Source organism: Anas platyrhynchos, chromosome 13 (genome assembly GCF_047663525.1).
Source record: "Anas platyrhynchos isolate ZD024472 breed Pekin duck chromosome 13, IASCAAS_PekinDuck_T2T, whole genome shotgun sequence".
Lineage (NCBI taxonomy): Eukaryota > Metazoa > Chordata > Aves > Anseriformes > Anatidae > Anas > Anas platyrhynchos.
In genome coordinates, this window is record NC_092599.1 from 6,252,879 (window position 1) to 6,268,314 (window position 15,436).

A 15,436-nucleotide genomic window follows, 5' to 3' on the forward strand; every position below is an offset into this window, starting at 1 on the left:
GGGTCAGGGGCTGAAGCTGTGGGGTTTTCCCAGCCCTCCAGACCCACACCGGTTTGCTGTCCGTGTTTGTGTCTCTTCTAACATACAGCATAAAGGCTGCGGGCCCACAGCAGCTCCCTCATAACCCGGTGGCAAGCACCATCCCTGCATGTGCAAGGCGGTAACCGCATGGGCAAGTCGCATGGTTTTGCAACCGCGTTTTGAGAACCCGAGCCCAACTGTTCAGCTACATATTTAGGACAAAGTTGCAATAACCAGAGAGGCTTTTGAACTTAGGAACAATAGGAGCTATTTTCAATGGGTGAATAATGTTGAAAATCTGTCCCTTAACGTCAGCTCATAGAATCATCATTTTTCCCAGTAAATAATATAAAAAGTTTAATTTTTTCTCAATGGATTTCAATGCAACATTTACTCGGAGACTGTTTATTCCTCATCCAAGAATAGCAGGGAAACAGGCTGAAAAAGAACAAGATGATCTTTATCATTTCAAATAGAAGAATTCCAATATTTCTGTTAACTGTCTCGCTCTAGCTGTATGTTTATGTGCATGCCATACAAACAACTTTAGGAGGTCACTTACTTTCATTTTTCACATCACATTCCTTGATGAGAAGAAAACTGAAACTTGTGAAGATATTGCTACTGTTGGTATTATATTTTTAAAAGAGAGAGAGGAAAAAAAAAACGGTTTTCTGTACAAAATTAGGCATGCCCAAAATAGTGCAATTCAGGAGGGTGTATGGATGCTTAAAAGAAAAGCAACATTATTCACTTGGGTTCTTTTTCATGATAATAATTTCTAAATATTCACATATTGTTTAAATCTCACAGCAGATACATATTTTGACTTGCATGATGTTTTGACACTACCAAAAGCTTTCTGAATAGACACATTTTAGAAACCCAATTTGGAACGAAAACTAATTTTGAAATATTGGAATCTCTTGGATTTCAAAGTAGGTCTCTGTTACTCAGTGGAAGTAACTCTTCTTAATCAAAAGAATACATAGAAGCATTTTTCATAGCCTGGCAGCAGTGTGCTGGGCAAATAATTAATCCTGTATTGTCTTTCTGGCAGCAGAGCACTCTCCTGCAGCACTGCTGGTGCAGTAGTTTATCCCTGCATGAACCAGGAGCAGGGAAATGCTAAAATAAGGTTCTGATTCAGACCTATTACAAGGACTGTGATTTTATAGCCGTGGAAGCAGCTGTGCGCAACAATTAAAGAACAGCAGTTTATCTGGTCCTGTGTTTCATGAACGTGCGTTTTTTATTACTATAATTCAAAGATACCCCCTTTTCATGTCAGATGTGCTTGCAGTATTTGCTTTTTTTGCTTTAGCTGTACACATTTAGACATCTGCTTTCTATTACTGACCCTCTGAAACACGGCTTGCCACTGTGGCACAGGCAAAAGCATTGAGGATGGCCATGAAATCCCTGCTTTTGTTTAGAGCAGAGTTGCCGGATAAGATAATTTAAACTGATTAAAAAAAAAAAAAAAAAAAAAGGAAAAAAACACACAACAATCTAAGGGTCACTGGTGTTGGCGTTCCGGCCCACTTCTCTTTATTAGATAGTTTTGGCCAGGGGGCTTCGACTGATCTGGTGGCTGTTGCTTGCAACCTCCTGCCCAGCGATGATTTCATCTGCCTCTCCGCCATTCTTCTGCGGTTAGAAGAGATCCTCTGACAACATGTCTGAACCAGGGGGGTGGGAAAGGTTTACAAAGGCAATTAAATGAGTGGTCGGCACATGGTATGTGCTGCAATGTTTATTTCCACACCAGCATCCTCTGACACTGTCTCTGTAGGTGCAGCAGGAGCATCTCCACGTCACGGCGTGCCACCGTGCACCACCTTCACCTTACTCATGAAAAAAAAGGTTATTGTAAGAGGTAGTAAGAGGAATGGCAGTGAAGAAACCAGCAAAATCCTGCTGCTGCACATTGAAGAGGCCAGAAATCCCAGTAAGTTAAAGCAAAGGGTGAGGATGGTGATGTCGGCTCCACTGCAGCATTCATCCCTCCAGGCGATACACAGAGCAGAGCCAGAGCACAGAGCATTCTCCCCACCCTGATGACAGCAATCGCTTCCCAAAACTCAGCTCCCAGCCCGCTGCTGCCCTTGAACACCACCTGCTCGTTTGGAACGGGGCTCCTGGCCCAGCCGACTTACCGCTCCCCAGCAGCTTCCTGCCAGATTTCCACTGCCATAAGAGAAGGTTACACATGACGCCTGAACAGCCGCACACCCTGCTCCTCCGTGCTAATTAACACTGTAACTCTATGTGGTCCTATTTGGGGCCTGAGGTTTCCCACATGCCGCAGCCCGAAGCATCCCCTGCCCATCCCCTGCACGCATTTCCCCTCTGCAGGACACACACAGGGAGCAGCACGCGGTTTCCACCTCCCCTCTCGACACGCTGACACGCTGGCAAGCAGAGAGAAGGTCCCTCGAGTTTAAAACTTGCACAAAAATGAGCGAATGTGGCTGACTTTCACCACGAGTTCAAGAACATGGAAATTTTTAATGCATGTTTTGATATGTCCCGGGATAATCTATGACCTTTCGAGTCCTTTCTTATCCAAAGCAAACTTCACAGCACAACCCTGGCAGATTTCTTGGAATTGTGACGCTGAGTGATTCTGCAGATATCCCAAGTGATGCTCGGCGAGGAATGAAAATATCTTCAGATTACCTCCCGTTTACCAAGGGATGACAACGAACAGTAAGAGCGGGCACTCGTTGCATGGGAAGCTGTCAGAGCAATCAGCCTGGACGTCTGCACCGCCTGTCGTAGTCCCAGAGAAATTCCTTGCATATTTCTGTAATATTCAAATCATGGCCATTGCTCAGAAAACAAAATGTTTCACAGTCTTTCATAGGCTTTTCGCAGCGTTTTGGGGTAAGAAGTTCAGCTGTTTCTCAGGGTGGTGGAGCAGAGCCGAACTTGGCCCTGCTTTACCAGCGGGCAGGATGCTGGTGTGGGGCTGGCTCCTGCATCACAGCTACCTGCCCCTGCCCAAATGTGCTCACATGGCAAGCAGCATCCATACCGTGTCCTTCCTCTAGAGAAAACCCAGCAGCCTCGCAGGAACAGTTTCTTTCACCCCTAAATCGGTGAATTTAGATGCATTATGCCCTGGTTGCATCCAACCCTTCCTATGGCCAAGATAAGATCATTCCATCTTCCTCTAACACCAGGTACCCATCTGACCTCAGCACCTTTCCCACTGGTCATGGTTTCTGGAGCTTTTAAAGGATTAAGGTGAGCCTATCCTACATACTTCACACCTAATATTTTGGGTTGGATGGGATTTTGCTTCCCTTCATCCACTAAGGGAAGCTCACAGGTGCCTTGCCATGAAGAAGAGGAGCAGAGGACCACGGCTGAAAGAAGACATGAAGCTGTGCAAACCCTGGCATCTGCCAGAAGACGCTGTCTTGGGAAAGACAACATCTGTGAGTTTCCTTCAGAACCGCTTTGTTTGGCTGTCAAGAGGACCTTGGATGAGGAACTTCCTTTCCAAACACCATGTGCCATCAGCCCCCGCTCTTCCCTGCTCCAGGCGATCTTTTTGCATATAATTTCCAAACAGAATGAGGGGTTGGACCTCTCTGTCCAACTCGTTCTCTTTCCCATAGTGAAAAGCACATTGTCTCGATTCTGGAGCAGACAGCAGCATGTGTGAAAGTCCGTCCTTTCCATCAAAGCACTTAAGCTCATGCGTAGAGCTGAGAAAACACTTAAGTGTTTGGCTAAAAAGGGAAGATCCCCCAAATTGGGACCAAAGAGATGCTACAGTTAATCGATTTCCTTTGAGAACATCCTGTACTTTCCCCAAAGGGCTAACACTGTAGTTCTTCTATTCAACTCAAAAGCTGTTGCAAAGCTGCAGCAAGTTTGATTGGGTTGGCATTTCTTAGAAGCCATTTATTCACCCATGACCACAGTATTAAGACTGGCTCTCTGCAGTAAATATGCACAAGTGGACACACACTGGGAAATTCTTTGTCTTGTCCCCGGTTCTGCTGCTGAAGGAAGACACATGGTTTCAATGATGTCTTTGTTATCTGATCAAGCATCCAGCCCAATTTGCAATTTTAATGAAAATCAGACACCTGCACTGCAACTGATCTCTGCTCCCAGGATTAGCAACAACAAGGGAAAGAAGCATTCTCCTTATCGGAAGAACTGAAGCCACCAGTATCCAGTTACCAAAGCCCAGGCTGCGATTTCAGATGTTACCCAGAAGAAAGGAACCCTTTATCCCTCTCTGGACAGTGATCTCCTCAGATGGAGAACCACACCGAAACAAGTAGCTGGTGGTAACATTAGCTCAGATGCAGGAGCACGAGCTGGGGAGCTCTGGCTGTGCCAAATCTCTCCAGAGAGAGGCCGTGCCAGCAGCAGAAGGACTGCACTGGCCACACAGCCCTGCCTTCCCTTTCAGAAGCAGCATTTACCCAGAATATTACAAGGATGTGAAAGTTTTAGTGTTGATTCAAGAATTTTTCCCTTTTTTAAAAATCTGTACGGGGTCATTTTTACTCTGCTCATCCCCCAACCAGCTTCAGAGGAGGGTGAGAGGCATCCACACTGCTTTCATCTGCCTACAGATTCAGCTCCAAACAAGCCCCAGGTAGAAGAAGAGAGGGCTACTTAAAGCTCTGCATGTGTCTGAAACAAGCCTGAAGATGCCACACGCTGCAGGACGGAGCAAAAGCTCAGGCTGAGATAGGACGAGGGTTTGGATAGGGGATGAGTGCTCTGCCTGCGGCGCCCCCCCGTACTCAAGGAGCCCCACCAGGGGCTGAGGGATGCTTGGGAGGGAGCGTGGCATGGGGCCTTCAAACAGCAGGGCAAAAGAGCTGCTCAACGCACACCTGGCACCCGTCTGCAAAGCAAAGCTCCAACTAAAATGAGGGAAATATAAGATACATGCACAAAATGGGAAATCGCTTACTGGAGTGTATTGAGAGCATTCTCTACTTCGAGATGCAAAGAAACCTACTTCCATCATTGTTTTAGTCAGTATTTATTGAAATACATTCCAAAAATTTTCCTGATTTCTCCTCTTGCCTAAAGCCCATACTTCTCTGTCCACTGGGCTGATGTTGGCGTTTTTCATGTACTGGGAGAAGAATGGGGGGATGGATGGGAGAAAGCAAGGAGGAAATAAATCTATTAGCGAGCATTTTCAATAAGTTGATAAACTTCAAAGATTTACCCCAAATCAAGAACTTATCATATAATCAGCAATTTAGCAAACAGCCTTCAACTGTTGAAACAAATTTGTTTCAGTGGGAGGCCCCTCAGCTGCGGAGATCCTCAGGCAGCCCTGACCGCACCAGGGAAGCTTCAGGTGCTGGCGATATTGGGATCCTCCTCACTCCTCAGTAGAGCCTTATCTGCTGAATCCTTTGTCCTCTTGTTGTAGCATGAGCTCCCTCTTTTGCCCTGCCGAAGGTAAATCAGGCAGCTCCACAAAAGGGCCTGTCAAGTGGTTTCGAGCCATGCCCCTGTCCTGCGACAACGCAAATAATTTGGGGACCCCAGGTCAGCGAAGCATCGCGCGTGCTGCTGAACCGAGCCCTTTATATGTTCCAGAGAAAGGCAGTGATGCTTTTTATAGCTGGACTATTTTCTATTCAACCGCGTTGGGCTCTGCTTCCCTAAACAGGATTTTCCACCCCGTTTTGCAAAGAAAAATGCGCGTTTCGAAACTCCATTTAGCCACCCCAGCCTCACAAAATGTTCCTGAGCACGCTGTGCGCTTGAACCTCCCACCCATGAAATAGCAGAGGGAGCTTTCTCCCCAGGCTGCTCCTCCCTCTGTGTGCTGTAGGGACGGCTTCTCCACCACAGGCCAGCGGATCGCCTCCTGTTGCGGGACCCTTGAGCCCGGCGGGCTTCTGCTGCCGCTGAGGACGTGCACGCTTGTTTCTAACGTGGTCAGGGTTTGCATAAATGGATGGAAAAAATCTGCTGTTGATTCCAGCGGGCTCGTGCTGGACACTCCCGTAACATCCCTGCAGGGCATTTGGATGAGCCCTGGCAGTGCATTCATCCTGCTGGCAGAAGCGGTGCAGCGGCTGAAAGGAGAAGTTGTTCCTGGAGGGCCTGCTTGATACGGCCGCTGAATTACACCCTCAGCACTCACCTCTCGCATCATTTATCTTCCCGCCTCCTATAAACACCAAGCCTGACAAAGCCGTAAAACCACCGAGACAAATGTTTCAGCTCCACGCTCAGGTCCACGTTGAGTCTCAGGTCCCCTCTCCAAGCCCCACTGGCCCTGTGCGTTGTGATCCAGGAGCTTTGGGAAATCACACGCAGAAACACGTTTCTGCTAGCAGAATTGATGCCTCATGGCTGAGCACAGCCCCCATGGATATTTCTCTGCTCAGGGAAGGGTTGGAGCACCAGTGAGCCCGTCCAAGCACCATACACACATCCTGGGTGCCTGCAGCCATCCCCACTGCCTGCTCGCCCATCGCAGGGTGCACCCAGCATGTCCCGTGGCACAACAGGGCCACCTGGCATCTTAACCCCACCAGAGCCTCCAGGGACCACCAGGGCCCCAAACCCCATCACCACCAACAGCCCCACCTCCATCCAAGCTTCTTCATACTTGCGGTATAACAGTTGCGGAGAAAAAATTTAAAGCTTTGTTTTCATCTTCCTTTTTTCTTTCTTTTTTTTTTTTTTTTTTCTCCAAGCAGGCAAACATCTGCAGAGCACTTTTAAGATAACCATAGCAATGACATGAGGACAATTGGCAGGCACGCTCTGTGCTCATCAGCTGCTGTGATTCACGGGGCCGGCGCTTGGGGCCGCGTCCAAGCAGCCCACGAGGATGAGGAGGGACCCCTCGCACCGAGACCCGGCGCCGGGGCCGAAGCCAGAGCAGGCTGGAGCAGGGCGGGGGGAACGTGGGTGTCAGGGGAGCCTCGATGGAAATCGCAGGTGTTTCTTCCCTGCCTCCTCCCCGCGAGAGGCCCCTCCGTGTTCTGCTACGGTTTGTTTTTCTGGCAGCCGGCGCGCTCTATTTTTCTTGCCTGTGTTTTTTACGAGTTATGTTTGGTTTCTGCTAAAACAACAGAAAACAGCACAGGGCTGGATTTTTCTTGGGTCTTTTTTCTTTCTTTCTTTCCTTTTTTTTTTTTTTCTTTTTTTTTTAGAAACTATGCAAAGGGTCATTTGGAAGCCCTGATTCCAGTAAAACTTTTCAGAAGGATTGATGGAGGTCTCAGACCAGCTGGGGGTCGCAGGTCAGACAGTTTAGCCCCCCCAGAGGGGCGAGGAGATGGGATTAGCAGCCACGCGGCCACGGCTAAGCCGCAGAAGAGGCCGCGGGGCTCCACAGGACACGGAGGGTGGCAGGAGGGAGACGTGCTTGTGGCATCGGGGTGAACCTGCAGAGCTGAGCTCTGTGCGGGGTCAGGCTGAGGAGGAGATGTGGCACTGCCCCCCAGCACTGCTCATTCCCTAGCAAGGCTCAAATGCATCTGAAGACAAAGTAAATAGGGCTCAGTGTTCACAGCACGGTGTGAGCCCTCTGGGGAAGGTCTGCGAGCCACCGACTGCAAACATCTCACCCAGGACCACTCTGCCACCCCACTTCAGCCCAGAAAGTGAACCACAGCTGGCCAGAGTTGAGAGAATGGAAAGAAACAGCCGTGTGCTCGGGCAGGAGCAGGAGAACAAACAACCCAGCTTTTAAGGGGAAGAGATTTTTTCATTTGGTGGTGGGCTAAGGTATTTTAAAATATCAGATATTGCGTTTAAAAGCAGAATTGATTGCTCTTCAGAGCAGGCCCTAGTCGAAGATCAAGCGGGAAGTAACAGCAGGTGTTTAATAAATCTTTAGAGCAGTTGCTTTAAAAGATATCTATTTTTTACTCTAAACATGAGGTATTGGTATTGCTAATGCGCATTATCCACACGCCTCCATCCAACCAGTGAAAGATTTTGGCCGTGTTTCAGCAGAAAAAATCGGTGGCATATGGTCTGCATAAAGCATAAGCATGACTTGTTCTTTAGGCTGGTCTTGGCACACGGGAGGTCATGAAATCATCTTTCAGAAACCTCAGCTGGACCAAGGCACAGCCTCCTCCCGTTTGCACACTTCTCCCTACCAAGGACCTTATCCATAACCAGTACTGCCACCGTCACACCGTGCATCTTCCCAGGATTTCCCAATGATTTGCTGTCCTGGATATAGAAGCACCTTACTTTTTCCCACCAAAGGCGGAGGTGAAGATTTAAAAGCAAGCACGAACAAGAAGAACCACCAGGCGTTATTCCCTGAGAGATGCATGTAAGACCCCTGTGTCCTCTAACATTTCAGAGTGCTCCCCATCTCCAGCACCACCAGGAGATGGCTCTGGGCTCTCCAGGGGGCCCAAGGCCCAACTCACTTTGCAGACAGTGCACGTGCACAGGAGCAACTGCTGCCGACAGCTCAGCACCACCCCGTGAGCCCTGCGAGGACAGAGAGTAAGGGGCACCCCCAACTGTAATGGGTAACCCTACCTGTGAGACAGCTTCCAGGGGAGGAGGGCAGTGGAAAGTCTGGAAACAGAATATGGAAAGGGAAAGTTCAAGGCCTCCATGTTTCGTGAGATCATTAAGGCACGCTGCATACCTCTGCAAGCCAAACCTGTGGTGCTATTTGCATGAACAAGCAACCTTTCTCTGCCTCTACAAAGGGTTTGCAAAGGATTACTAGGCTGGCTACTTCAAATCATGCAGAATGGGCAAACCCTATTCCTGCGGTCCCCAAGACTGAAGAAAATATGCTAGACACCTACCCAACTGAGAAACGTGTTTGCACGATGACCACAGCATTTACATAGCTGGGAGGTGTTGCACAGAGTTCCTCAAAGGAATAAAAACAGTCCAGGCTGCCTGTTTTGTCTCTGTACAAAAAGTGATTTATGTAAAGCCAAAAGGTGTGAAGGATTATCTTCTGAACCTGCCAAACTGGCTGCAAACATCCTGAAAAGCAGATTTTATTAGTGCAATTTTTAAAAGAATGAAAGGACCTTTGGAAGCAAAAGGATGAAAACAAGATTTCCCCTGACATATTTATTTCTCAGATTAAGTCTGTGTAACTATATGCTATATATGCACAATGTAGATAATAGAAGTGTTAGCTACAGGACATTGCAACATCCAGGATGTAATTTATATCTTTCCCCATGTCTTCACTCCCAAACACAGCAGCTCATCATATTCCTTGCTGCTGCTGGACTTTGGCAGAGCTCCAGCACTTCAGAGGTCACTGGGTTCTTGAGTGGCCAATTTGTCAATAGCTGCTTTTGCAGTGTTTACCCAGGTATTATTCAGCTTTGTACCCCTAAGACAAGCTGGTACACGCTGGTTCTGCTCTGCGTATTGTTTATTCTCTGCTATTTTGACCTTAGAGTTCATCTGGGAAATGTATTCAGCCAGCGCTTCTAGAAGCTGCTGTGGTGCTGTAGGGATGAGGTAGAGAGATAGGGTAAGATAGGATGGGATGGGATAAGATGGGGTATTCAAAACAGGAGGTTCTGAATACCAGTTAGGGCAAAGCAAATTTGACTTTTAGACTTGAATTGATGTTCTCAAATTTAGCACACAGCAGAGGGATTGCTCCTCTCACTAAAACTTTCAACGTGGAGGTTGGGCATGGCTTTGGAATACCTCAGTTTTGACCCTACTGAGCATGGCGTTGGGACACTTCAACAAAGTGCTTCTTTTTGCCTTGCTTGACGTTTAAAGATCACGTACTTTATCCCAAGGAGAAAAACTGACCTTTGCTTGTGCCAACCAAGTCCAAATCCTAGGAGAACAACAGCAGCCCAATACAGCAGGTAACAGTTGTAGCCCAGTCCTGATGCCCACATGGCAGCATGACTTGATCAAAATCCATCCGAAGATGTCAGTGATGCTTCACTGAGTCCAACCTGCAAGTGAGAAAATGCCCACTTCATGGAGACCTCCAAAAACTGAGTCCTATCACTTGCCAACAGCCATTTTACAAGCCCAATTTTCAAAGTACAGCTATTCAAAGCTTCCTGAAAACCAAGACCTTTAGAAGTTTCTTTAGCTGGACACCCAATAGCTAAGGCATCCCAAATCCCTCGTTATTTCTGAACGTCTTGGCACAGCATGCTGAGCATAGGAAATGGGTGAGATTAACGACTTCAGCTCACACATCGAGCAGGATATGAAGGGCTACATGTGGTATGTACATAATATGCCCCTTTTGCCAATGTCAATCAAATCGTAAAGCACAAAAAGACATTGTACCCACTGGGAGAGCAAACATTTTGCTTCTCTGGATCAAAACTTAAAGGAAATATCCTCTTTCTTCCTGTCCTCCTACCTTCACATGAGCTGGAGAGTACAATTACTTAATATGACAAATCTAACAGCAAATTTACAATCTGAAAATAAATGGGAACTGCTTCCTCTACTTGCTTTTCATATGTTTTTTGTTTTTGTTTTTTTTTTCTTTTCTTTCTTTTTTTCTCTCTTCCCCGAGAGACGATGAAGGTTCAAGGATCTCACAGCAATGCGCTCTTGCTGCACTGGACATTTCTTATCAGCCTCGGACCGCGGGAGCCACGATAGGAAATGTGCCATTCATTCATGGGGCTGCTGCTGGGGATCTTAGGCATATCTTGAGCGTGTTATCACACACTTTGTATTGTCTACTCTGTCTTGAGAAAGAAACCCTCTAATCAGGGCTGACATTTTCTCCTTCTGGAAATCACCAGTTTGTTTCTCTGCCTTTTGCCTCGCATTGATTAAACACCTTCCTGTTGAAACAGTTAGCTAGACAACCACAACAGAACAAAAACTTGGTATCAGCTTCCCAGATTCCTGCTCCCTTTCATGTGAGAACAGAGTTGGCATGGGCAGGGAACACATGAGCCTGGACTGGGAGACGAAATTTTGCCCCTTGATTTATTAATGACCACTTTTTAGCATTCCCCTGCGTGTCGGTACGAGTGGCCTCGAGCCCTTTGGGTCTGGACAATCCTCCCAGGCACAGCCTTAGGGAGAGGGTCTCCTACACTGAAGATCTGCTGCCGCTGAGCTCAGGAAGCCTTATTCTGTGAGCAAAGCCATTCATGTTGGAAGGAATATGGTCAAAAAAAAAAAATAAATCTGATTTTAATAAGATTTAGTTAAAATTTTTTAATCTGATACCACTCATGAATTGTAGGGAATTTACAAAACACTCATTGAAATCAAGACGTGCATCTGATTTTTTTTTCCAATTGAACCCTTTTTCCATTTTTCTACAGGAGTTTTTCCCTCTCACCAGCCACACTCACCAGTTAGATTTGCTTATTATGATAAACTCCAACTTTCCAAGTACTTCTAATTCTTTTTCCCCAGAATGGGATATTTTTTTACTGCATGATAGCTAAAATGCAAAAGGATATTTTCTAAAGGGGACGGAGAAAATCGTTAAAAAATGTACACATGCAACCCACTAAGGCGGCATACTTGTAAAAGTAGTATTTATCTAATCACACTGGTATCAGCTTTAGTGTGACATTGCCTCCCAGAAAGGGAGAAAAATTACACTAATGTTAATATTGCAATAAGATAAGGAGGTTTTGTAAATGTAATTGTATCCATTCAATTAACTTCTAACACTTGTACTTCTAGGCTGCCCTACTTTATAATTGTCCTCTCCTTGAAGGCATTTTTTTCAACTTTTTACCTTGTATAATCCTGTGGAAGAAAATCAAAGTTGTTTTTCTCTTTATCTGAAAAAAAAAAAAAAAAAAGTGGATCTCAGGCTGCTTTTGTGAATATCCACAAAGAATGCTGTTCTTAGCATCCTATCTGTATGGAAAGTTAAATGTTCTGTGGATACCTAAATATTCCCTGTATTATAATATTTATCAGTAGAAAGAAAAGAAATAATACAGTCTAGAAGCTATAACAATTTCATAAAACTCAGAGAAATACTCTAACTGCACAAGGAGGATGCTTAAACCTCTTTCGTTCATGTATAAATTAAGAACAGTTGAGCACTTCTCCATCCTGGGAAAATAGGTGTGTTAAGTTATACAAAAGTTTAAGGAAAAATTAAATGGATCGCCTCTTTGATTAGCATTCCTGTTTCTTAAATCCTTATTTTTGCTGGTTTAAGGTTTTCACTGTGGCCACAATAATACGCACCCTGGTATTTTTTAAATGACAATTTACGATGAGGACATTTTTCTTGGGCATTGCTAAATATGAAGTATATTAAAATGTAGAGTCAAAATGACCCATTACTCTACTCACTGCTTCAGACAGCGCTGGAAAATAACTAATATCAAAGCAAAATTTCCTAATTAAAGGCTTATTAGCAGAAGGTTTAAATCCTTGGAAAATTCACCTCAAAAAATACCTTGCCTGAAACTATTCATCAAATTCCACTCAGATTTGCTGGAAATAGTTTACTAAGCCTTGCCTAGCAGGGCAAACAGCTGGATGTCAAGCAGGAAGACACGGCTGGTTGATGCATGCATACACACATATGGACATCCAGGGAAGATTTAAGACCCATCCTGTGCTGCAGCTGTTTTCATAACTTAGGCCCAAGGTTCTTACCCATTGCACGTAGCCATATCAGCCAGACGGACTTCAAGGCATGAGGAGGACCCAAAGATTGGTTCAAACCTAAGCTCTCTTCATCCATCTTATTCATTTTACAGGCTTATAGCAAGAGGTTGTCCTTAGAACCATACATATGAGCATTTCCTCGGTCTAACCAGAACTTTAACTTATGCCACTTGAACGAGACGATGATGTGATGACAGCAAGCCTCTACCATCAGTCTTTCTGAAAGCACCATGAAGATAACTTCTGTGATGTTTGGTGAAATTCAAAACTTTTAAAGAGCACATTTGAGTAGCACTGAAAAGGGGGATGAAAGTTTAGGTCGGTAAGAGTGACACAATTCACCAAACCTGTGACCTTATTATTATCTGCTTAGCACCTACCATAATCTCCCTGTCTCCAGGCCTCCAGTAGGAAGATGTTGCATAGGGTATTTTGCCTGCAGAGTGACAGAGAACCTGCTGTCAAAGAAAAAAAAACAAGTAATGGCATACTCTGCCTTTGCCTTATGTAGAAATGCTACGTACATGTGTGTGGAAATAGAAATATTGACAGTATTTCTAAAATTCCCACCAAAGCCTATGGGATATTCAAGACAGTTCTGTTCAGGGGAAAATAAATAAATAAATAAATAAAGGGAAAAAATAGTTATGTCCTATGACAACATCTAAGCAGCTTTTTTTCATGAATCCTTACATTCTTAACCAAAACAGACACAGGGTTTGTACTGAATCACTTACCAAATTATCAGGTGTTTCTGAATTTTGCCCCCTTCACAGGTGATGAGTTCTTTTGCAGAGCAGGAGCTGCAGGGTGGGGGAGTAATTGCTATGGAGACACCCAAACACACCAGGATTAAATCTTATGGTAAAATTATTATAAGCTTAAATGTAATTTTGAGAAGTACTAAGCAAAAAATACCACAAGAGATGGCGAAGAAGAAAGCCTTAAGAATAAAAGTTCAAGTATGAAGCAGGAGAAGCTGGTGTACGAGGCCGGACCCCATTTCTTAGCTCCCATATAGCGAAAGGTTGCATTATTGCTCTGTATTCTGATTACTTCTGCTGTTGTTGGAGGCACTATTGGGCCATAAGTCAATGCACCCAAGATATCCACAGGATGTATCGATTCACTGCAGCATCTCCTTCCTTTTGCAGAAGGAAATATTGCTTAAATGCCAAAGTTACACGGCTGGGTTTCCAAAACCACTTCACCATTTGGATAACTTTGGTCCTACTGATATGCTGCTGATCTCTTGGAACACCAGTCTGCAGATCTAGCAGACTGGAGAGGGGTGATTGCAGAAAGACCTTGTTTTTATTGTCCTAAAACTCCCAGATCATGGAAAATGCAGGAGAAGGCCCGTGCTTGGACTCTGAAGGCAGCTCCTGCCATCCCCTCTGCTGATCCAGCCCTTCTCCCTTTTTCATTGACTGCAAAGGGAGTGGAGGAGATGAAATCCCTAATTTAACATGCTAGCCCTAGCTGACCGTGTCTTCAGAGGGAGTGTGGCATGTCATGGTCTTGCAAGATGTGTACACCATGCTGCCAAGAAAAATGCTCATCAAGGACAGTATCACATCCTGCTGTTTTTACAGCTGTCAATTTTTTTCTTCCTAAAATGGAAGCAAACCTTTGCAAATTCATCCCTGGTGTAACTACACTGAAGCCAAGTTCAGTATCAATAAATCAGTGCCTTCATCAGGAAAGCAATTGCATGGTTGTTTTTATCTGCTATTATCTGTAAGTTTAATTGGAGTACAAAAAGTAAGTAAATTTTTAATGACAGCTGTATTCCCCATCCCGGCCTGTTGTGTGACCTTCAGATATTGAAAACAAATGAATAATTAAAAACAAAGCTTCGATCATGCAACTTTTAGGTGTTTTTGAAGCTCGCCTAAGAGACCTCAAAAGGCTCTTCACTCCTACCAGAAAAAAAAAAAAAAAAAAAAAAAAAAAAAAAAAAAAAAACAACTACTTTGATCAATTCTTTTAACCATTTTTCCTTTAAAAATAATTAAAATATATTACCGTACTTCTTTGGTATGACAAAAACAAAAACAAAGCAAAACAAAACAAAAAAACTATATAGGAGTTAAATATTGCTGATTTTCATGTGGGTTGCTCAAACTAATTACTGAAGATTTACACTGCCCTGCCTTTTTATATGGGAACTTCAACCTTGATATTCCTAAAATCAATCCCTATTTCATATAGAAGTACTGGATTTTGTTCCAGAAAAAGGAGGAGTTGTATTTTTTTTCCACAAAGGACTTACAAGGGCAGTGTCAGACATTCTGTCCCACCCTGGGCTGCCTTAGCTGCTGTCCCCTGCTTTTCCCCAGTGCCATTCACCATGCGCCTGCAGCACCAGGATGGGACCCGCTGTCCTGCGGGGCCACCCAGAGAGAAATCTGCAGGTGTGGTGACAGCCAACAAACTCCTGACTGCACATGAAAGCCTTGTCTTGGTGCAAGGCTGGTGGCATGGCCAGGTTGCTGCCCAAAGCCATTTTCCCTTGGCTCTGCAGCCCAGCTTGGGGCAGAGGGCGGCAGGCGCTGACCCAGCGCGTCACCCAGCTGCTCCCCAGCTGCTGCCAGCACGGCACGGCACATCTGGCAGTGTGAAGCGCTACAGAAGAAGCCCCTGAGATTTCCTGAGTTGGAAGGAAAAACATTCTCCGAATTCCCTTTTGCTTCATCCTCAAGGAAAACAGCAGGGGGGAGGGAGGGAGGGAGGGAGGGAGACTGTCCATGCTGCTGCGCCCCAGAGGACGTTCTCCTGGCCCTGCAAATAGCTGCCCATGCACGGA

General features: G+C 45.3%; 1 long non-coding RNA gene across 3 annotated transcripts; it reads right to left on the reverse strand.

The window, feature by feature from the left end:
* Positions 1-1,546: 1,546 nt before the first annotated feature.
* Positions 1,547-14,301, reverse strand: LOC106014430 (uncharacterized). Of its 3 annotated transcripts, none has more exons than XR_011812548.1 (5): positions 13,152-14,301; positions 13,008-13,063; positions 9,808-9,959; positions 8,430-8,583; positions 1,547-7,432 (listed from the first exon to the last, which is right to left on the reverse strand). It is a non-coding gene; the product is annotated as an uncharacterized lncRNA (long non-coding RNA). The 3 variants fall into 3 exon arrangements; XR_005269216.2 differs by adding an exon at positions 12,616-12,921 and having other exon boundaries at positions 1,547-8,583; XR_005269214.2 differs by having other exon boundaries at positions 1,547-8,583.
* Between the last annotated feature and the right edge of the window lie 1,135 nt (positions 14,302-15,436).